The sequence below is a fragment of the Capsicum annuum genome, chromosome 3, assembly GCF_002878395.1.
Source record: "Capsicum annuum cultivar UCD-10X-F1 chromosome 3, UCD10Xv1.1, whole genome shotgun sequence".
Lineage (NCBI taxonomy): Eukaryota > Viridiplantae > Streptophyta > Magnoliopsida > Solanales > Solanaceae > Capsicum > Capsicum annuum.
This window is the reverse complement of record NC_061113.1, coordinates 16,105,702-16,129,553: the sequence shown is the minus strand read 5'-3', so window position 1 is coordinate 16,129,553 and position 23,852 is coordinate 16,105,702. Positions and strand designations below refer to the sequence as shown.

At 32.2% G+C, this 23,852-nt stretch overlaps 1 pseudogene; it reads right to left on the bottom strand.

Annotated features, from left to right (window-relative positions):
- Nucleotides 1-2,149: 2,149 nt before the first annotated feature.
- Nucleotides 2,150-3,886, bottom strand: LOC107866629 (annotated as a pseudogene).
- Between the last annotated feature and the right edge of the window lie 19,966 nt (nucleotides 3,887-23,852).

Sequence of the window (23,852 nt, the reverse complement as noted above, 5' to 3'; positions counted from 1 at the left end):
ACCTTCGTCGAATCTTTCACAAGCAACATGGTGTGCAAGAACCACACTAGACAACACTTGAACTTCTGGCCTCGTTCAGCTTATTCCCTCTGATTAGGTGTAACAAGTTGGCCGCCGTGATGTTTTTGTTTTTTGTCACCTTAAAACAAAAATTGTCCCCCTTTGCTAACACCTTCTTCATTTTTTATTCACTGGGGTATGATGAGCAATTCAGCCCCGTGATCAAACAAAACTCTTTCAAGCCAAAATAGGCAGGCTTGTTGTTAACGCAGAACCACATCTCATGACACATTTTATCGTTCTTAACGCATCGTAACAGCAAATAATGGACCAACTGCCCATTGAACTTGAGATGTTCTGGCAGGTTTCTCAAGTGTCCAAAACAGGACCACTTGAATCTTTTCTTCAATTTTTGGCCGATAAAAATTTGCTTAAATTCTTGATAAGCAGTCATTCTTGATCTGATCGATATCTTTGTCGGGAAAGATCCGACCTCGTCAATTATCGTTCGAACGTCATACCGCTCCACGAAAATGCACCTTGAAAGATATTGAATGGAAAACAAATCATTATCCCCATCATCACTATTACTCCCACTTCCCTCCCACTCTTCACTGTCACCACTGATACTCTGCTTGGCAACATCTTCGCTAGAATCAACGTAGTCGCTTATCTTCTTTAACTCTGAATCTGATTCGGACATCGACTCTTCAATTTTCCTTTTTTTTTACACTTTTTCAACTGCCACGGCTCTTTTTTTTCTACTACTATCAGCGGTATCGTCTTTCTATTTAGGAATAACATTTTTTTTACCCATTTTCAACACAGTCTACACCTAAAGAACAAATCTCTCATTTTCAGTTCATAGACCACAAGTCTATCAACAAAAATAACTCAATGATCAAATGAACTCCCAAAAAAAAAAAAAATTAACAAACACCCCACCATTAAACAGTTCACTATACAAACATACAATAATTGAACCAAAATCGAACATGCAAGATATCAAAACACAACAATTGCTAAAAATCAAACTAGTGCACCTAGTCAAACTAATTAGCTATTAATATTTCAATTTTCACTATTTCAGCAATCATGTTTTAAAAGAATTTCATATGTCTGAAAATTGAAATATATCTAGGGTATTCTCATTTCATAGACCACGGGTCTACGAATAGACCGCGGGTCTACGAACAGAAACAGGACGTTGTTCAAATCAAAATGCCAAAATAACTCTTCAAACAACAATTATACCACCATTCAACACTTCGTTGCTAAAAAAAAGCACGATTAAATCAAAACACCAAATTCGAAAAAAAAATCCTACATCACTACCAATCGATTAGCAAAAAGAAAAACCATTTAAATGGATCTAGAAATGATCGAAACTTGATTTTAACTAACCTTGCGAAGCAACAACGTCCCCTTAGCAACTGCAGACGAAGAACGTACGAAAATGGCGTTTTTGGGAGAAGTTGTTTGAAAGTGGGAGTTGAGAATTGAAGAGGAGAGAGAGAGAATTTTTTTTTGGGATATTAGAATAAGTGGAGGGGGTTAGGTGTATTATATTAAATTTGTAAAGTTGTATAAATGATGAATTGATCCCTTGATCCACGTGTGGGCCCCACTTTTTTTACTTTTTACACCCTAAACCTAAAAAATAAATCAAAAAGAAATTAAGTAGGTATTTGCAAAATAGTTTTTCAAAAGTTTTCTTTGACAATTATTCCCGTGAGACCAACTCAAGATCTCAAAGATTTCAGAGATCTCATTCAGCAATAAGTAGAAAATCACCCAAAGAGATATCCTTCTGCTGGAATATCATCATATGATTGTATTTTATTGCTTATTCTAATTTGTATTGTCTACTCTTATTGCAGGATCGGTGTTTGGCTTTGGTCGAACCCTCCCTTTTTGACTTGGTAAGACGTTTGGATAATGCTAGTATGCAACTATTTTTTCATTAGGATAGCGAATTACTTGGTATAATACCCTAATAAGGAATGGGCTAGTAGGTCGGCCTAACTTGGAGGTACTCGATCATTAAATAGTTGCTTCGGTCATACCCTAAAATGTTCCGAACACTTTTTTTTTACTCCGAAAATGAAAATATAGTCATGAATTCAAAAATATGAAAGGCTTCGAGTAAATTAATACAGTACTGATACCAACTAAAAAGTAACACCAAGAACCATATACAACAATGTCTGAATCAAGAAGTTAATGAAGTTCTAAAATAGCACAGTTTCAAATTTGAAGGGCGTGAATGCGACACTTCTTCTATCCAGATGGCTTCACACCATGCCTCTTTTGAACGAAGCTCGTGAACTCCATCAAATTATCATGCTCCGGTAGAGTAGAACAGAGCCTTAAGTAGGTCAACCTATATATCTGTCTATGTTTTGGGTCGCCGACTGGTTTTGCGACTTCTAATATTTTACTATAGCCCTTCCTGTCGTAGCAGGGAAGGGCATTCTCGCCCGCAACAGCAATTTCGATAGCCCATCCAACATTTAGAACCTGCCAAACTAATCCTTCATGATCAGCTAATGCTTTTGGATAGTCCCTTTGCACATCAAGTGTTAGCAGTTCAAAACATGTGAAATTCTAAGCTGCTCCATGTTTTTTTAACATTGAAGTAATGGGCATATAGACATCATGAGTGCTTAGGTTGTAAAAGCCAGCGGTGAGTTCAACTGCATGGCTAGCACTTTTGAAATGCCAATGGATTCCTGATAGCTTTTCTGCTATAGGAGTGCCTCTAAATATAGATTTTGCCAATCCAAGAACTTTATACCGTGATTGATCAAAACCTAAGAGTACCAACTCAAAAGGAATCTGCCATAAATTAAAAGGTATCATACCCTCCACCATCACGAAATAACTTCGTGTCTTGAGGTTTTGCATTATAGGAACCTGCATTCTTAGCCACTCTAGCCCATGTTGAGCATCCAGCTTCCTCAGCTACCATTTTCAAGCTTTTAAGTAAGTACTTGTCATTGCACTGAAATCCACAAATACTGGGAAATAGCCATCAGAATTTAGCTGGATATGAGGGAAAACGAAGCTCCCCACAAGGCCCCAGGCCTATATCCACTTCAGAGATTGTACCTTCCTTAAAAAAGTCATTAAACTCATGGAGAAAACTACTCATTAAGTTGAAGTAGACCTGAAGAATCGTCCTTCCCTCCAACACCCATTTTTATCAACACCCCAACTGAGACACTCTTTGTTCCTTCTTCTATTTGTATTTGTAAAGAATATGTCGGGATTTTGGCTCCCAATTGCTAAAACCCATTAAGGAATGGGAATGTGGATATCATCCACGATATTTCCTCTGCATTTATGGAAGTACATGATGGCGTTGGATCTTGAGATTTAATCCTCGAATCATGTCAAAGAGCTTTCTGTATCCCCTCCAATTGTATTGTCTTGGAGCAGCTTGCACGATGCCCCACCAATAATCCACCATAACTCCATTAAACGCAGTAGACTTCAACTTCTTTAGGTGGTTTTGGAGGATGTATGGGTCCCAATACTTCCCTCTAGGCTAATGTCACCCAAAGGAAGCATAACATAAACAGAGATATAAGAAATAACCATGTCTGAATCCTTATTACCCTGAGGATGCTCTTGTTTTCTAGCTGCAATTAGTTGGGTGGATGGAGATTTTTGAAACTAGCCACTTGAGTAGTCAAATTCATCTCTCTTTTGAATGGTCATGCATGGCATGCTTTTGGACTTCACTCTCTTAGCAGTGTTAGAAAGAACAACATATGTGATAGAAGGCTTGCTCAAAGTGGAAAGCTTGAACATGAAAGCCATAGAAAAGATAATCATGACTGAAAGAAGGAGCTAGAAGGTAATGAATATAATGGAGGGAAGGAAGGAGTTAGGTACAGGGTAGTGAATATAATGAAATGAAAGAAGGAAGGATCTAGACAGAGGGTAATGAATATAATGGAGCCATTATGTTCCGAACACTGATATTGCTAAAATTAGATTATTTTGTGTGCTTCACGTGTGTCTATTTTCGTTGGAAGGTGTTAGGGGTGGGGGATCGGATCGGGCCGAGGTGGTAAAAAGGGGAAAAGGAAAAAAATAGTGGGGATATTTTGTAAATAAAAAAATTATGGGTGTTTTGAAAATACGTGTCATTGTCATTAATCACTAATTAAAAATATAGTTTTTTCACTACATTCTTAAGAGTGGTATCCTATTTTATTTATTTTCACTCTCAAAAGTTCTTTTTAATTCATCCTCTCAAGTTTGTAGGGCTCAAATCGGGCTGAAGGGGTGAAGGAGGAAAAAAGAAAAAGATAGTAGGGGCATTGTGTAAATAAAAAAATTATGAACGTTTTTAAAATATGTGTCATTATCACTAATTAAAAAAGTGTCATTTTACTACATTCTTAAGAGTTATGTCCTATTTTATATATTTTCATTCTCGCATTCGCTTTTTAAATTTCAATATTCATAGAATCTTCTAGTTTGCAAGCTAATCAAGCTAGAAGTGCTTTATACTTTGGAGGGGTGAATGATGTAGTTAAGACTCAAATACAACAAGCTTTTTGAAATCCACCAATAACAGGAAATATCCATTAGAATTTTGCTAGATATGAGAGAAAGCGAAGCTCCCCACAAGGCCCCAAGCCTATCTCCACTTCAGAGATCGTACCTTGCTTAAAAAAGTCCTCAAACTTGTGAAAAAACTACTCATGAAGCCGAAGTAGACCTGAAGATCCGGCCTTCCCTCTAACACACATTCTTTATCAACACCCTGTAGACATCTAATTTTGTCCTTTCAAAATTAAATTTTATTCATTTTTAGCTCACCTTACTACATACCCTCACCCATGTGATTATACCAGAAAAATACAAAAAATAACAACCCTTAACAAAATTTCAAACAAATTGTATCTTGTTTTAATCATCCTAACAACCTAACCCTACCCCTTTCCCTACTCACCATCTCACACCCCCTACCCTACCCCACTACCTCACACTACCTCACTATTACACGTCACACAAAGGGATACAGAATTAAAATACCGTAATACAAAAGAGAAAAGGGACCCACAACATATTCCCCATAACAGAATAGAGCACACTCACCACACTACTAGATATATACATACACGGAGAACCCATTTTTTGGGGTTCCCATTCACGATTCCATTAGAGATCATCATCCATCATCCATTTTTCTTTTTTCTTCTTGGATCGACAATACACAGACGCCATATTTACACACAAATCGCACAACCACACACTGATTGAGGAAGAACAGAGAGAAACCAATAGAGGCGAGAGAGAAAAAGTGTGATCGGATAGAGCGGACCACGATCAGAGAGACAATTCAAAAAAAAAAGAAATTTCTTCTTCTCCTTAGAGCACACACGACACCACTCCATTTGCCATTAAAGAAAACACTGAATACACAATTACACTCACCCATATATAGATATATAGGATATATACCAGGACATACAGAAGACAACGGGGATGAAACAGGGGAATTCCATTATTTGTCATGGGATTGATGGAACTACAAAATTGAATACACAAGGATCTTCTTCAACAAAAATTGCACACAGACAACAAAATTCCTCACTGGAAAGGACCCGATTCAGTGAAAAACTCACAGAATCCTCACAATACACACACCATATCGGAGGAAAATTGGAGAACCATTTACATATAGCTTCATACACGGACACAACAGATCTGAGGGACCTTTTTTTTTGTTTGTTTGTTGAACACTACACATGCACATCATGAGGAAAAACTGGCAAACAAAAATAAAAAGAGTTTGAGAGAGAATACAGATTGAGAGATTCGAGGGAAAGAGATCAAAAGATCGAGAGCAAAGCAATAAAAGGAGAGAAAATTGGAGAAGAGAGTGATCGGAAGGAGCGTTCCCAGTTGAAGTTTTTGTGCGAAGTTGTCGAATCGGGAGTTTATATTGAGTTCGCTTGTGGGTTTCAAATCTGTTCGGGTGGTAAATTGCGATACTGAGTTGGGGTTGTTGATTATCGAGGTTCAAATCAAGGTATTTCGAATGTGATTCTATCCACGATACATCAAAATAGACAATTGAGGTCTAATTCTACTCTTTTCTTGTTTTTTGTTTCATTGTTTGCTATATTTGGTATATTGAATTGAATATGGTGTTTTGTTTGATCCCTTTTGGTGATGAACACGTGTTTGTTTTGATTCGTGATTGGTTTCTTTGATTATGATTTGCATGGTGAAATGGTATCTCATTTGAGAATTAAAAGCGGAATTGAGAAGTTGATAAAAAGTGGATTTTAGTTGGTCTGATTCATGATTATTATTTGACTTGAAATGAACGATTAATCGAACTTCATTGTATCATGAGAGGGTGAGTGGGGTAGGCAAACGTAGGTCGGGTAGGCAAAGTTTAGAATTTGTGGTTTTGTTGAATGTTTGAAATTTTGTTGAATGGTTTGATTATCGCATTGAAAAGATGTATTCATTTTGCCGAGGGATGCCTCGGGATCTTTTGTACTTATTTATCGGGGAATTCCCCGACGTATCATGTACGCAAAGGAGGTTCGTGGTGGGTAAAGCATTGGAACATAGTTTAGGATTAGTGTAGGTTTACTTTTTAGTACTCTTTTTTACTTTGGTTTGTAATAATTGGACTGAACACTATATTTTGAATTTGTTTTGTTTCGTGTGTTTGATTGATTGTTTTATGTGTTTTGTGTGGTTTATACATCCGTAGTGTTAAATTAGCCAATACATTCCACCAAGAGACTGCGGTCAAACTACGGGATCGAGGGATGTCTAACACCTTCCCCTCGGTCAACAGAATTCCTTAACCGGAATCTTTGTTCGCGGATCAGTTTCAAAGAGTCAAAAGAAGTTTTGAATAGGAATTTCCAAAGGTGACTTGGCACACCAAATTATGTCAAGTGGACTCTGAGTTTTGATTGTTAAAAATCCTTTTTGAAATAAATTTTTATTTTGCCACTTTAACAAATAAAATTCTTTCAAAACTTAACTGAATCATTTTGGTTAAAAAAGGGTATGACACACCCCTGAGGCACTCTTTGTTCCTTCTTCCATTTATGTCCATAAAGAATGTGTCGGAATTTTGGCTCCAACTTCTATAACCAACCCATTGAGGAATAGGAATGTGGACATCATCCCCGATAGTTCCTCCGTATTTATGGAAGTACATGACAGCCTGGATCTTGAGATTTAAGCCTCAAATCATGTCAAAGAGCTTTATGTATCTCCAGAGCCGGCTCTTGGGTAAAGCCAATGGAGCAACGGCTTTAGGCCCCTAATTTTTTGGGGCCCATTTTTGAATAATAAAAATAAATTTATAAATTTATTTTAAAATAAATAAATAATATTTAAACTATAAATAAAAGAAAATTATAAAAAAAAAAATTTGAACAATCGAAGTATATAAAAAATATTTTAAATTTTTTATTTGGTGTAAAAATTAAGATCATCGAGTGGTAGGAACATGAAAAAATTATTATATTAATCATGCAAGTTTCTTAAAACATAATGTTAATTAGATATTAATAGTTTTGATTTATGTTTTAAAATAAAAGTGTGAAGGACATTGATACAAATAGAGGATAATTTTTTACTATACCCAATCGAATAAAAAAATTTGATTATTTTCACATGTTTATATTTAAGGCCTCTCATTATGATTCGCCTTTAGGCAACGAAATTGGTTGACCCGCCCCTATGTATCTCCTCCAATTGTATTGTCTTGGAGCAGCTTGCACGATGCCCCACCAACAATCCACCATAACTCCATCAACCCTGATAGACTTCAACGTCTTTAGGTGGTTTTTGAGGATTTCCCCAATACCACCCTCTAGGCTAATGACACCCAAAGGAAGCATAACATAAATGGTGATATAAGAATTAACCACATCTGAATCCTTATCACCGTGAGGATGCTTTTGTTTTCTAGCTGCAGTTAGTTGGTTGGATAAAGATCTTTTAAAGTGACCACTTGAGTAGTCAAATCCATCTCTCTTTCGAATAGCCATGCATGGCATGCCTTTGGACTGCACCCTCATAGCAGTGTTAGAAAGAACAACATGAGTGATAGGAGGCTTGCTCAAAGTGGAAAGCTGGAACATGGAAGCCATGGAAGAGATAGTTATGACTGAAAGAAGAAGGAGCTAGAAGGTAATGAATATAATGAAGTGATTATGTTCCGAACACTGAATTGCTAAAGTTAGATTATTTTGTGTGCTTCATGTGTGTTGTACTTTTGTCTTTCATTGGAGGGTGTTAGGGGCGGGGGAGGGGATTGGGCTGAGGTGATAAAAAAGGTGAAAAGGGAAAAAATAGTGGGATATTTATGTAAATAAAAAAAATTATGGGTGTTTTGAAAATATGTGTCATTATTATTAATCACCAATTAAAAAAGTATTTTTTTTTCACTACATTCTTAAGATTTATATCCTATTTGATTTATTTTTATTTTCAAAAGTTCTTTTTAATTCACCCTCCCAAGTTTGTAGGGGGTCAAATCGGGTCGAAGAAGTGAAAGAGGGAAAAAGGAAAAAATAATGGGAGATTTGTGTAAATAAAAAATTTATGGGCGTTTTAAAAATATGTGTCATCATCACTAATTTAAAAAAGTGTCATTACCACTAATTATCGTATTGTTTTGTTCTATTTCTATTTTGTTACTATTTGTTGTTTTTCTGATTAATATAGGTAGTATATGAATGTTCGTATCCTTTTCGGAGAATCAGTTTGGTTTTAAGCCTGGTCGCTCGACGATAGAGGCAATCCACCTGGTGAGGAGATTGGTGGAGCAACATAGGGAAAGGAAGAGGGATTTGCACATGGTGTTCATCGACTTGGAGAAGACGTATGACAAAGTCCCTAGGGAGGTTCTTTGGAGATGCTTAGAGGTGAGAGGGGTCCCGATGGCGTACATCGTAGCTATTATGGACATGTACGATGGAGGAAAGACCCGGGTGAGAACAGCGGAAGGGGACTCAAAGCATTTTTCGATTGAGACAGGGTTGCATCAGGGTTCGAATTTTAGTCCATTTCTATTTGCATTGGTGATGGACGTGTTGACGCGGAGTATTCAAGGGGAGGTGCCTTGGTGTATGTTGTTTGCGGATGATGTAGTACTGATTGATGAGACGCGGGGGGGAGGGGGGGAATGAAAAATTGTAGGTTTGGAGGTAAACCCTCGAATCTAAGGGATTCAGGTTGAGTAGGTCCAACACGGAGTATATGGAATGCAAGTTTAGTGACTTGAGGTAGGAGGATGATGTGGTGGTGAGGTTGGATTTTCAAGATGTTTGTAAGAGGGATAGTTTTAAGTATTTTAAGGCTATGATCCAGGGGAATGGCGAGATTGATGAGGATGTCACTAACCGTATTAGAGCAGATTGATTGAAGTGGAGGCTCACCTCGGGAGTGTTGTGTGATAAGAGGGTACCCCTTAAGCTTAAAGGCAAATTCTACAGAATGGCAGTCCGTCCAGCCATGCTGTATGGAGCAAAGTGTTGGCCAGTCAAGAACTCTCACATTCAAAAAGTGAAGATGGCAGAAATGAGAATGTTGCGTTGGATGTGTGGGCTTACAAGAGGGGATAGAGTTAGGAATGAGATTATCTGGGAGAAGGTGGGAGTGACTTCGGTGGAGGACAAAATTCGAAAGGGAAGGCTGAGATGGTTTGGGCATGTGATGAGGAGGGGCACGGATGCCCCAATTCGTAGGTGTGAGAGGCTACCGTTGGATGGCTTCAGGAGGAGGAGAGATAGGCCGAAGAAATACTGGAGGGAAGTGATTAGACATGACATGGAGCAACTTCATCTTACTGAAGAAATGACCCTAGATAGAAAGGTGTGGAGGTCACAGATAAGGGTAGAAGGCTAGGATAAGTGCGTGGATTGTAGCAAGTAGTTAGAAGAGCTCATGTATAGCCGGGTTAGTAATCCTAGGACTGTGTCCATAGGTAAGAGCCCCTAGTCAGGAGGGTTTGGGTGTGGTGGGTGTCTTTGGTCTGTGAGTGTATGTTGCTACTAGGTGGGTGTCCTATTTCAAACGTCCTATTTCTTATCTCTTATTCCATATTGCGCTTATTTATCTTATTTTGTATTACTCTGATTTTTTATTTTATTATGTCGTATTCCTTATTTATGTTATGTCATCCATCCTGCTTCATGTTTCATTACGCTCTTGTTTACTATCCTTTATCTTAAGGCGGGGGTCTATCGGAAACAACCTCTCTACTTCTTCGGAGGTAGCGGTATGGACTGCGTACATTTTACCCTTCCCAGACCCTACTTTGTGGGAATACACTGGGTTTTTTGTTGTTGTTGTAGTATATGTGGACGAATTTTGAGAAATTTTTATGTTGGTTAGATTTAATCATATTATTTTGATATCTCAATTTATAGCATGAGTTGTTGTAATTTCTATTACATTGTTGTTTGCTATATTTTCACCTTAAATAGGTGGTAGATGAATATTTAATTAGACTATAAGAAACTTTTGAGTAAGGGTATTTTAATCATATTGTTCTTATATTTCCATTGTTGTATTGTGTTGCTAGAGTTCGTATTCTGTTGCTATCTGTTATTTTTCTGCTTAATACAAATGGTAAATAATAGTACATAAATGTTCGGCTGAGCTTTAAGGAATTTTTTTGTAGAGGTTAAATTCTTTTTAATTAATTTTTAACACTTGCGGAAACATGATATTATGGTCCTAAAGTAGAGAGTATAGGACATAGAAAAACAAGATCCACCATGAAAGCATGTCCACTGCCACAATAATGGAATTTACCTAGCAAATAAAGTACACAATAGAGACGTTATATATTATGTTCTTTCAAGTTTATCACAAATTCTTGAGCCAAATCTTTGCCATTAACAAGTAAAAAACTCCAAAAACAAAAATAATAAGAAAAAGGAGAATCTACAAACCATGAAAAAGAAAATAATCAACATACAGAAATGTAAGGAAGATGAGAAATAGAGATGATCATTGTGCAGACGACATTAACAACGGATTTTAGAGGAAAAAACTTGATAACATTGTGTTGCTTTACTTATTTTTGCCACTATTTTGAAGGAACAATAACAAATTAGAAAGAAGGGCAACAATTTAACCCAAAAAAAAATAAAAAATACTAAGGTTGTTTACATAAAAATCAAGGATGAAAAAATTAGAGGAATAAAGATAAAAGGGAAAAAGATAAGGTATGATTTTCTGCCTAAACATTGTAAGCTACAAGGATATGAAAATGATGGTTACATGGTGTTGCACCCTGAACTGGTTAATAGTAAAGTAATGAATATCATCAAAGATGGAGAGACAACCCCTCCAATGCATAATCACCCACAGGCAAAAACAACTTATATTTTGCTGGAAAAAGTTAAGGGTCTAACCCAAAAAAAAAATAAAAAAAATAGGTAGGGTGAGAATTAATAATTAGGGAGCCTTAAAATATATAGTAGAGAAAAGTAATTTTTAAGAATTCTAAGGTTATTACTCATCAACATATATAATTTTTTTTTAATATATTCTATAGAGTTTTGTATGGAGAAAGTTGATTTGTTACTTCATCTACTTAAATTTGTGTAGGTCGGTATTGAAAAGTCATTAGTGTGTGTTATTCCCTAATTAACTCTACTCTAGTGTAAATTTGAATTAGTCAAAATTTTATATAGGTTCTAAATATCGGATGAAAAAATCAAAAAAAATATATATGTATACTTACAATAATATTCTAGATTTTCAAACACTTCTAGCATTCAAGTTAATAATATTAACTTATACACATATAACGTATATTTAAAAGTGTAAAATATTCTAGATTTTCAAACACTTCTAGCATTCAAGTTAATAATATTGACTTATACACATGTAACGTATATTTAAAAGTGTAAAAATCTGTAGAAAAATGATTTAAACTTTTTGCACGTCATTAAAAGAGTTTATAATAGACAAACTTTTTCTCTTCACTTATTATATTAATTATTGTAAGAAAATAAATATAAAAAATTAATGTAAGTAGTTTTTTTTTTCCTTGTATACATTAAAAAGGAATGCTACCAGATTTGATACAGGTAAAAAGTAGTATTTAATAATGTCTATATTAAGAAAATAACATCATGTGCACCCCATTTCCAACAAGGTTCATAATTTTTTGGGTAATCCACCAAATTGTCAAAAATCTTATTTTTATGATTATTTTCGCGATTCAAAAGGTAAGAACCAAGTACAAATTTTAAGTTAGACTTTGTATGTGATTGTATCAACATCAGCCGGGGGGTTCTGGAAATCCTAATTCCTAATATTGCTAATTATGAAGTTTTTAGTGAAAAAATAAGCTTAGGTGTAGAATTTTCTTACCAACTGAAAATTAGATTGTATATGTGTTCTAAAATTTTAATGTGTTCTTGAAGTTAATAATAATAAATTATCATGTATTTTTTATAGAGAATTGTTAATTGAGAAGTTTTTTCCTGTGTGAAATCTTGATACTATTTATGATTGAAGAGACATATTTGCTTGATATTCACAATAATAAAATTATCTTATATTCTTGATAGATAGACAATTGCTAATTGAAAAGTTTTCATTGTGATTTTAATATAATAATCTTGAAGTTTAAAATAATAAATTATCGTGTATTTTTTATAGACAATTGCTAATTGAGAAACTTTAGTGTAAAACAAGTTTAAATATAAACATTTTATCATTGAAATCTTGATAGCATCTATGATTAAAGAAATAAATTTGATTGTGATTTCAGTTAAGTTTTCTAAAGTTTTGGTATGTTCTTGAAGTTTTAGAATTTTCTTATCAATTGAAATCTTGATAGCATCTATGATTAAAGAGATAAATTTGCTTGTGATTTGAGGTAAGTTTTTTAAAAATTTTGGTATGTTCTTGAAGTTCACAATAAAAAATTATCACGTATTCTTAATATACAATTGCTAATTGAGAAGTTCTTTCATAAAATCTTAACGGTATATGTGAACGAGACAAATTTGCTTATGATTTGAAGTAAATTTTCTAAAATTTTAGTCTATTCTTGATGTTTACAATAATAAATTATCATAATTTGATAGAGCTTTTGTTTATTGTAGGATTTAAATTAGAAGCTCTTAAGTTCCTACCGCTTTTCTACTTATCATTTACGTAAAAACAGTCAGTCAAAACGATTAATTATTAACTAATTTGAATGAAACTTGACTTCTGAGTTCTTAGCCAAAATTGTCGAAAAAAAATGAAAAAGATTCCAATTTCATGTCTTAAATGAAATGAGTGGACTAGAATCGGCAGTATTCTAATAGATAGATAGTATGGTAGAAAGATTCATCTATTTCAAGATTCATCTATTTCTTTCTACCATACTATTTATTAGTTAGATTGTAGCTGCTCCCCGGACTAAAATAAAGATAGAGGCTGCATTTGATATGGATCTATAGATCAATCCACAATATTATCTTGATATATGTGAATATCAATTCCATATATGGGAGTGACATAGCATCCAATTCCATTTATTTGCTATATCTATTTGTTCTGATCAATCTGAATTACTCTTATGTCTTATAGTTTGAATTACTATATTTTTTATTTTCAATATGAATCTCGGTATCTATTGAAAGAATCAAATCAATGAAGGAAAAGCGATAGATATAGGCATATTTAAAAAATCACGTAGTAATCTTTTTTTTTTAACATTCCCAATAAGTAATTGAGTAAACCATTGACAGTAGTTCCACGGGCATCGAAAAGGAAGAGTAAACCTCACTGATTTTTAACGCCTGAACCATGATATGAAATAATTCGATAAAGTATAAATCCAATTTTAAAAATTCGAAGGCGGTAAATGCACAATATGTGACCCACCTGACAGTGTGGATTTACAATTCCAATTCATTGATTGTGGAGTATTCTCTCCGTTCACTTTTACTTGTCATTATTTTGTTTCTTAAGTTCAATTTGCTTAAATTTCAAAACTAAATTGAAGTAGATTAATTTAATATTTAAATTTAAAATTTATATGCTCGAAAATTCTATGAAAAATGCTATAAGTTTCTTATTTAAATTTAAAATTTATATGGTCGAAAATAATATGAAAAATGCTATAAGTTTCAGTCCTTCTCATATTAAATGATGAAAAAATACATCCTAAAATATTGATCAAAATTCACGCAGTTTGACATCAAAAGGTGAAATAATGACAAGTAAACAGACGGAGTAATAGAAAGAGAAATACATAATATCTACTCACATAGACAATTTTGAATAAGTAGCGGAATATTCACTTCTATTTATTTAGTTAGTTATTTTGTGCTTGCATTTCATTTATACATCACGTATTTTTGATGTTTACATATACATATTTTGATTTATTTTTTTAAAAAAAAATTGTCCCAAACTTCTTAATTAAATAAATACACAAAATACAATTGCAATTGGATACAGAAATTATAAGAAGCCTATCTCTAGATATTACAACATTGGATACAAATAGTCCTTGAATATATGTGGATCTCTGTAATCCAAATCCCTATATAATGTCCTAATTCAACCAAATCATTCCCTTACAAACTAATACAAAAGCTTCAACAGCTTCCTAACCCCTTCATCAATAACTTTCTCCCCTTTCAATTTTATTTTCTCACTCAATTCTCTTGCTTTCATATTTACTCAATTCTCTTTATATTTCCCCATTTTCACCTCTCAAAATCTCTACCTCTATGCCATGCATATTCCTCCACCAATCTTGAATTCAATGGTTGATCATGATTCATAAGCATGGCTATTATTGGTACTCCAGAACTCATGCTTTCTAGCATCGAGTTCCATTCACAATGAGATACAAACCCTCCAATGCTTGAATGGTTCAAAATTTGACTTTGTGGTGCCCATCCTTCAATAAACATCCTTCAAAAGAGCTGAGTTAACAAATGAACGAGTCGTTAGCCCGCCCAAACTTGGACAGATTACGTCTCCAATTTTCATGGGATAGTTTTGTCACAGTACTTTTGTATCCATCTCTATTTAATTATGTGATCATTTCATCGAAAAACTTAAACTGTTTAATTATGTGATCATTTCATCTAAAAACCTAAATTGTTATTTTCTTTACAGATACGACAGTTTACTTGAGAGCTCATACACTGGCTATCTCTTGCACTCTAAGGTATGGAAATCAGTATATCTTTATCCAAAGAGACCATGTTTTCTTGGTTGTAGCACCATTGATATGAAAGATGCTTTGGTCCAACTCATGAAGTGGGCTTCTGGGCTAGTACAAGTTGGGTTCTCAAAGTATAGTCCACTCACTTATGGATTCATGTCAAGAATGACTTTGGTCCAAAATATGTGTTATGCATACTTCATGTTCTCACATTTTCTCTCATTCCTTGCTTCCTTTATGGCATTGTTCCACCCTTGTGCTTCTTGATTGGCACTCCAGTGTTTCCCAAGGTAAAATCTTTTATTCCTTGGGTTGACATTCATCCTTCAATATTATGGTAATTTGTTAGATTTCAATATTCAAGTATGAAAATTAAATTTTATTACCTATAAACATTTCTTAAATCAGAAGCTGAGCCATAATTTTTAGTTTATGAGTTCTGAACCATGATTCTAATTTTGTTAACTAGGTTATGGACAGATTATTTATACATACCAAATGATTTTCTTTTATATCATAAAGACAAGGTTTGAACCAAAACTATTGAGTTCTTCCAAACTTGTAGCTAAAATGGTGGCTCTCCCCTATCTTCTAGTACAGTACTCACATTAGAAAATGTAAAATATTTTGATTTTGCTAGTCGAGATGGACATATGAGTGATTGATTACATGATCAGGTCGAATTATTAAACCTTGAAGAAGAGAAAGAAAGGTGGATCTCCTATGGCCTGATGGAATTTTCATTAAACTATAGTGACGATTAATGAAATGCTAGTTTTTTTTTTTTTAACCATCTGGTATTCAAAATTTATTGGCACGGTTAAGTCTGTCATGCCACGTAAGGCTCATTAAGGAGGAAGTGCTCCCTACAATAAATTTCTGCATTCTCGATGCTCAAACCCTAGACCTCTAGTTAAAATAGATTTCCATCTATTCACCCCACCCTATGTGATAAAATTGCAGGTCTATTCCAACAAGAACATTATATACTAACTATTGTGTCATAGATCAACAATCTGATAAACTTATTAAAATCACACCAAAGCATATAGCTAGCTAGTCTTCTTACTAAAGTGATGATAATAATGAAATTCATCCACATGACTCGTTTTTATTGTCATTTCTTTTCTCAATTTACAGGTGACAAGTCCATGGTTTGCACTATTTACAACCATATTCTTGTCATCTCTAGCTGAACATATATATGAAGTCTTGTCTAGTGATGGCAACCTGAGGACATGGTGGAATGAACACAGAATTTGGGTAATAAAAACAGTAACAACTTGCTTATTTGGATGCTTAGATGTTTTAATGAAGTGGCTAGGTGTTGCAAAGGCAAATTTCAGGTTGACAAACAAAGCTATAGATGAAGAGAAATTAAGGAAATATGTAAAGTGTAAATTTGATTTCCAAGGTGCTGAGTTTTTCATGGTTCCTTTGACATTTTTAGTGGTGTTTAATGTGGTGTGTTTAATATTTGGAATGAAAAGATTGGTGTCAGAGTGGAACTTTGAAGAGATGTTTGGACAAGGTTTCCTTTCATTGTATTGTTTAGTTCTTAGTCATCCTATATTAGAGGGACTAGTATCAAAGAAAGACAAGTAAAAAAAATATTTTCTTGGCTATACAAGAAAGCAAATTTGTGTATAGTAATGCGTATAAATAATGCTCTATTTAATGTTGTGAAAATAACACCACCATTTGCAAAGCCAAATGTTTTCTGTTCAATTTATTGTTAGCATTATTTTCATTTGGTACTATTAACTCACTCTTACTGGTAATGCCATGTAATTTATCTTTTTCTCAAGATTACAAATTCTACGTTTTAAGAAAGATTACCTGTAAATATTGTCGGAATGTGGTGAGGTAGTGCATACATTTTGTTAGAGTACGTGTCGTACTGACTACCTTATTTTAGTCTAACAATTGTCTATTAGTGGAACAAGTTAACCAACGTGTTTCTGTCTGGCTAAAACAATAAGTAAATCACACAGTGATATTTACATGAAAAACACCCTACTCAAAGAGGTGTAAAAAATCACGATCTGTACCTCTACAGGATTTAACCCCAACTCCACTAAATCACTTGAGGCTCAACAACAACTTATTACAACTCTAATTCCTGTAACTCAACGACTAGGAATTGTAAACTCTAATTCCTATAACTCAACGACTAGGAATTGTAAACTCTAATTCCTAATTACACACACCACCCAAGGTAAGCGTTCCCAAAGTTTTTGAGTTTTTCCAACTCGAAGACTAACTCCTAGTTCAGTTTATAACACACTGAAACAAATATCGCATCAATAGTTCAACACAATGAACAAATCCTAACAATCAATGCTAAAACTCTTAGCCAGATTCTATACTAGGACTAGGTTCTTCAATGTGTTTCTTCAGTAATTGAGTAGAACTTCGTGAAGTCAATCTGTCGATTGCCCTTTTCTACTTTGTAATAAGTGCGTAAGTTACTCTAAATAATAAATCTACTATTAAAGTACAACTCTTCAAAGAGTCATTCTTTATTTCAAACTCCCCTTTCAATTAGAACTCTCATTATTTAGACGAAGATGATAAAAATATTGATAAGACACCCGCAGTAGAAAATGCTAACGTTAGATCTGAATCGGTTAATCTCCCTCCTCGTCCTCCCCGTGCCCCAAGACCTCGTAAAACAACTAGTATTGCATGACAATTTTTTGAACGTATATCAGATACTGAGGTGCAATGAAATATTTATCAACAAATATATAAGCATAAAAGTGGAGGCAAGCAAGGGGGTACGGGTACGTTAATGAGACATATAGGTGATGCTCACAAAAGAGAGTTAGAAATTGCACGAGGTGGTAGGGATGTTGATGGGCCAACGCAAACTAGAATGGACCCAGCAACCGATCAGGTAATGAAGAAGTATAATAAATTGAGGGATCGGGAAGAAATAGCTAAAATGGTAGATGTGAGTTGTTTACCTTTTAGTTTTCCTTCTTCTGATGTCTTTATCATTATATTCAAGCTATTTATAATCCTATATTTAATGGTGTTCCTAGAAGTACTTGTCGATCTGATATTTTTAGACTTCATTCACAATATTATTTTTATTTATCAACATTGTTAAAAAATATTCAATGTAGATTGTCCCTAACTTCTGATCTTAGTCGTGCTTCAAATAAAAATGATTATTTAACCATTACTTGCCACTGGATGAATAGTAATTTTGTGATGTAAAAACGTATTCTTGCTTTTTATATGATAAAAACCGTAAACATACTGGAGATTTTATTTCTGATTCTATTGTTAAAGTTGCCGGATTTTATGGTATCAAAAAATAAAATCTTATGTATTGCTTTTGATAATGTTTCTAACAACAAGACTGCTATAAAAAAATTTAAAATCTATGCTATCTCCGCCATTGCCTGAAATTTTTCATATTAAGTGTGCGTGTCATATATATAATTTAATTGTAAAAGATGGTCTTGAGTTTTTTGAGTTTTATATTGAAAAAATCCGTCTTGCTGTTGGTTTTATTCAAGAAAATAATCGGAGAAAAAGAATTAGAGAATTTAAAATTAAATGTCAAGAAAATGGACTTGGACCGATATTGATGCCTGAGGAAATTGATATTAGATGGAATTCTACATATGATTTTTTAAAAACTTGTTATAAATATAGAGTTCCTATTACACTAACTTTTAACCAACATTGCGGTTCATATACTGATTCTGCTGATTGCATGCTACATGATTCTAATTGGGTTGTAATTAATGATCTTGTTAAGTTTTTAGAAAAATTTTATGTAGCTACGGTTGAATTTTTCGGTGCGTATTATCCTACTGTTTGTAATATTTTGGGATATATAACAGATATTTCTGGTTTGCTTAAAGAATATAAAAATAAAGATGGTTATAATGAAGTTGTTGGTGCCATGTTTACTAGATTTAAAAAGTATTTTTTTCCGATTCCCCCTATTTACTTGGTTGGTGCTATGTTAAATCCATGCATTAAATATAATACTATGTGCCACTTTAGTACTATTATTTATGTTAACTTAGAAATAAATACTAACAATGATTCTGAACAAGTACAACTGATTTGTGGACGGCTATGAGTGATGCGAATGAATACATAGAAAAAATTATATAATCACTATGCTAATTTATTTGACTTATCCGTACCTACAAATATCACTCCAACTGTCGCTCCTCATCCTCCCAAGGAGCCATCATCTTCTAAAAGGCCGGCACATAGTGGTTTTCCTGATTCCTTTTATGATTTATCTTGTTGGAATAGTGTTGATGAGAAAACTTACACCTCAACTTATCGGGAAGAGCTGAAATATTATCTTCGATCGTCGCCAAAGGATCGCAGACGATGGATCAACACGTTGGATTGGTGGAGGAGTAATGAAACACAATATCCTGTGCTTTCAAGATTAGCTAGAGATATCTTGAATGTTCCAATATCAATCGTTGCATCAGAGAGCGGCTTTAGTTAGGGACGACAGCAGCTTGGAGACAACTGACACTCATTGGGAAGCAATGCAATGAATGTTCTAGTTTGCCTCAGAGATTGGATCAGAGAGGAAAGAAGAAACTAAGGAATGGAACCGGAGCCGAGCGACGAGCTGAAACTTGAAGAAATTATGTTTTCACGGGAGAACTCAGTAGAATCAAGTCCAATGCATGGTTTTACCCCCGTTGACTTTGACTATCTTATGCAAGTTCCCGTTAATATTAACATGAATGAGTTGGCAAAAATGATGCATAATTTGTAGATTTTTTATTCATATAAATTATAAATTTTGGATCATTTCGCAATTTGCAATCAATAAAATTCAACATTCATTAACTCCTTAGTACTTACTTTATAATTTTTTTCATTTAATGATTTAAATTGAATTTCTAGTTTAAATTCAAAACTTACTTATAATATATTATTAATTTACTACCAAGTATTATTAATAATTTATTATATTCAGTAGCATATGTTTTGTATATTTGTGTATATATCTTCTATAGATGTGTATATTTAATGTATAAATATATATATGTTTTATAAATTGTATATATATTGTAGTGTAAATAATAATAATAATAATAATATATATATATATATATATATATATATATATTGTAGTATATGTTTTATTTAAAATAGTACATATATATTGAATAATGCATATATTTCTGCATATATCTTCTACAGACGTGCATATTTAATGTATACATGCGTATATGTTTTATAAATTAGTATATAACTATCTATATATTGTAGTATATACATATATTGTAGTATATATTTTACTTAAGTAGTACATATATATTGAATGGTGCGTATATTTGTGTATATATCTTCTATAGATATGTATATTTAATGTATACATGAGTATATGTTTTATAAATTAGTATATAACTATATATATATTGTAGTTTATACATAAATTGTTGTATATGTTTTACTTAAAGTAGTACATATATATTGAATGGTGCGTATATTTGTGCATATAAACATGTATATTTAATGTATATATGCATATATATTTTATAAATTAGTATATAACTATATATATATTGTAGTATATGTTTTATTTAAAGTAGTACATATACATTGAATGGTGCGTATATGTGTGTATATATCTTCTATAGACATGTATATTTAACGTATACATGTGTATATGTTTTATAAATTAGCATATAACAATATATATACTAGTATATACATATATTGTAGTATATGTTTTACTTAAAGTAGTACATATATATTGAATGATGCATACATTTATGTATATATCTTCTATAGACGTGCATATTTAATGTATACATGCGTATATATTTTATAAATTAGTATATAACTATATATATATTGTAGTATATACATATATTGTAGTATATGTTTTACCTAAAGTAGTACATATACATTGAATGGTGTGTATATGTGTGTATATATCTTCTATAGACATGTATATTTAACGTATACATGTGTATATGTTTTATAAATTAGTATATAACTATATATATTGTAGTATATACATATATTGTAGTATATGTTTTACTTAAAGTAGTACATATATATTGAACGGTGTATACATTTGTGTATATATCTTCTATAGACGTGCATATTTAATGTATACATGCGTATATATTTTATAAATTAGTATATAACTATATATATATCGTAGTATATGTTTTATTTAAAGTAGTACATATACATTGAATGGTGCGTACATGTGTGTATATATCTTCGATAGACGTGTATATTTAACATATACATGTGTATATGTTTTATTAAGTAGTATATAACTATATATACTGTAGTATATACATATTGAATGGTGCGTATATTTGTGCATATATCTTCTATAGACGTGCATATTTAATGTATATGTTTTATAAATTAGTATATACATATATATATATATATATATATATATATATATTGTAGTATATACATATATTGTAGTATATGTTTTACTTAAAGTAGTACATATATATTGAATGGTGTGTATATATCTTCTATAGACGTGCATATTTAATGTATACATGTGTATATGTTTTATAAATTGGTATATAACTCTATAATATATGTATACTTATATATATTGTAGTATATATATGTTGTAGTATATGTTTTATTTAAAGTAGAACGTATAGTCGTATATATTGAATGGTGCGTATATATGTGTATATATTTTTAAAATTCTAATGCAGTATATACTATATATATAGTGTATATATATTGTTTAACGTATTTAAAATGTATATAGGCGGGTTTATATTGTGTATATTGAAAAAAAGTTTTTTTTTTTTAAATTTTTGACGGGGTTTGATTGGATTTTTAACCGAGTTTGACCGGGTTTAGGTGGGTTTGACCAGGTTGGGTTAAGTGGGCCGGGTTAGGGTGGTTTTTGAAATTTTTATTGTTGAGCCTGGCCCAGCCCACTTAAAATCACTTCGGACACGGCCCGACCCACAATTTGATTTATTTTAACGGGCCAATTTTAGATTGGCCCGACCCGATCCACTTGACAGCCATAAGCCAAATTGGTCCAAACTCAAGATATGGAAACTAAGACATACCCAAAATGACTAATGTCGATGAATATATGTCCCACTCAACCTCCTAGTCCTAGAGTTTGGTACACACACTTATGTTTTGTAGTCTAAACAAGTTCTTACTGTAATTCTTGTTAATTTTGTACTTCTGATTCCACTGTATGATTTAGGCTAACATGAAGACCAAATCTTTAGCAAAATATTATACGTTGCAGCATATGTGATATTCGATGGTTTTTGACTTGACGTGCCCCTTCATATTTGTGTTTCTCTTATAACTAGAAGTGCATAGTCCGTGTCAGCACAGACCCAATACTATAGATATTTTTTAGCACTAAAATTCAATATTGATGAGATATAAACATAAATGTACACTGATTTAATTAAATGTTATTAATTCTAATATATAAATGACTTATAATAATTAATTAGGAGTAATATAGTAAAAAAAATATTATTAATTCTAATAAATAAATGACTTATAATAATTAATTAGGGGTAATATATTAAATCAAGAAACAATTAGGGGTAATATAGGCAGACATGTCATCTATTTTTAATTAAATATTATTAATTTTTTTAATAAATAAATGACTTATAATAATTAATTAGGGATGATATAGTAAAATCACGGTTAAAGAAGCTGAAACAAACGTCATAAATATCTATTTTTAAGATTAAATATTATTAATTCTAATATATTAATGACTTATAATAATTAATTAAGGATAATATAGTAAAAAAAATATTATTAATTCTACTATATAAATGACTTATAATAAATAATTAAGGATAATATAGTAAATCATGAAGCAATTAGGGGTAATATAGACAGACATGTCATCTATTTTTTAATTATTCATTATTAATTTTTTAATAATAATTAATTAGGGATGATATAGTAAAATCACGGTTAAAGCAGTTGAAATAAACGTCATAAATATCTATTTTTTAAATTATTTATTATTAATTCTAATATATAAATGACTTATAATAATTAATTAGGGATAATATAATAAAATATATTATTAATTCTAATATATCAGTGACTTATAATAATTAATAAGGGGTAATATAATAAACCATGGAGCAATTAGTGGTAAAATAGTAAATGATGAAGCAATGGTCGAAACCAAATGACTTATAATAACTAATTAGGGGTAATATAGTAAAAAATATATTAATTCTAATATATAAATGACTTATAACAATTAATTAGGGATAATATAGTAAATTACGGAGCAATTAGGGGTAATATAGGCAGACATGTCATCTATTTTTTAATTAAATATTATTAATTCTAATATGTAAATGACTTATAATATTAATTAGGGATAATATAATAAAAAAATATTATTAATTCTACTATATAAATGACTTATAATAATTAATTAGGGATAATATAGTAAATCACGGAGCAATTAGGGGTAATATAGTAAATGATAGGGGGTATTATAGTAATCTATTTTTAATTAAATATTATTAATTTTTTAATACATAAATGACTTATAATAATGAATTAGGGCTAATATAGTAAAATCACGGTTAAAGCAACTGAAACAGACGTTATAAATATCTATTTTTTCAATTAAATATAATTAATT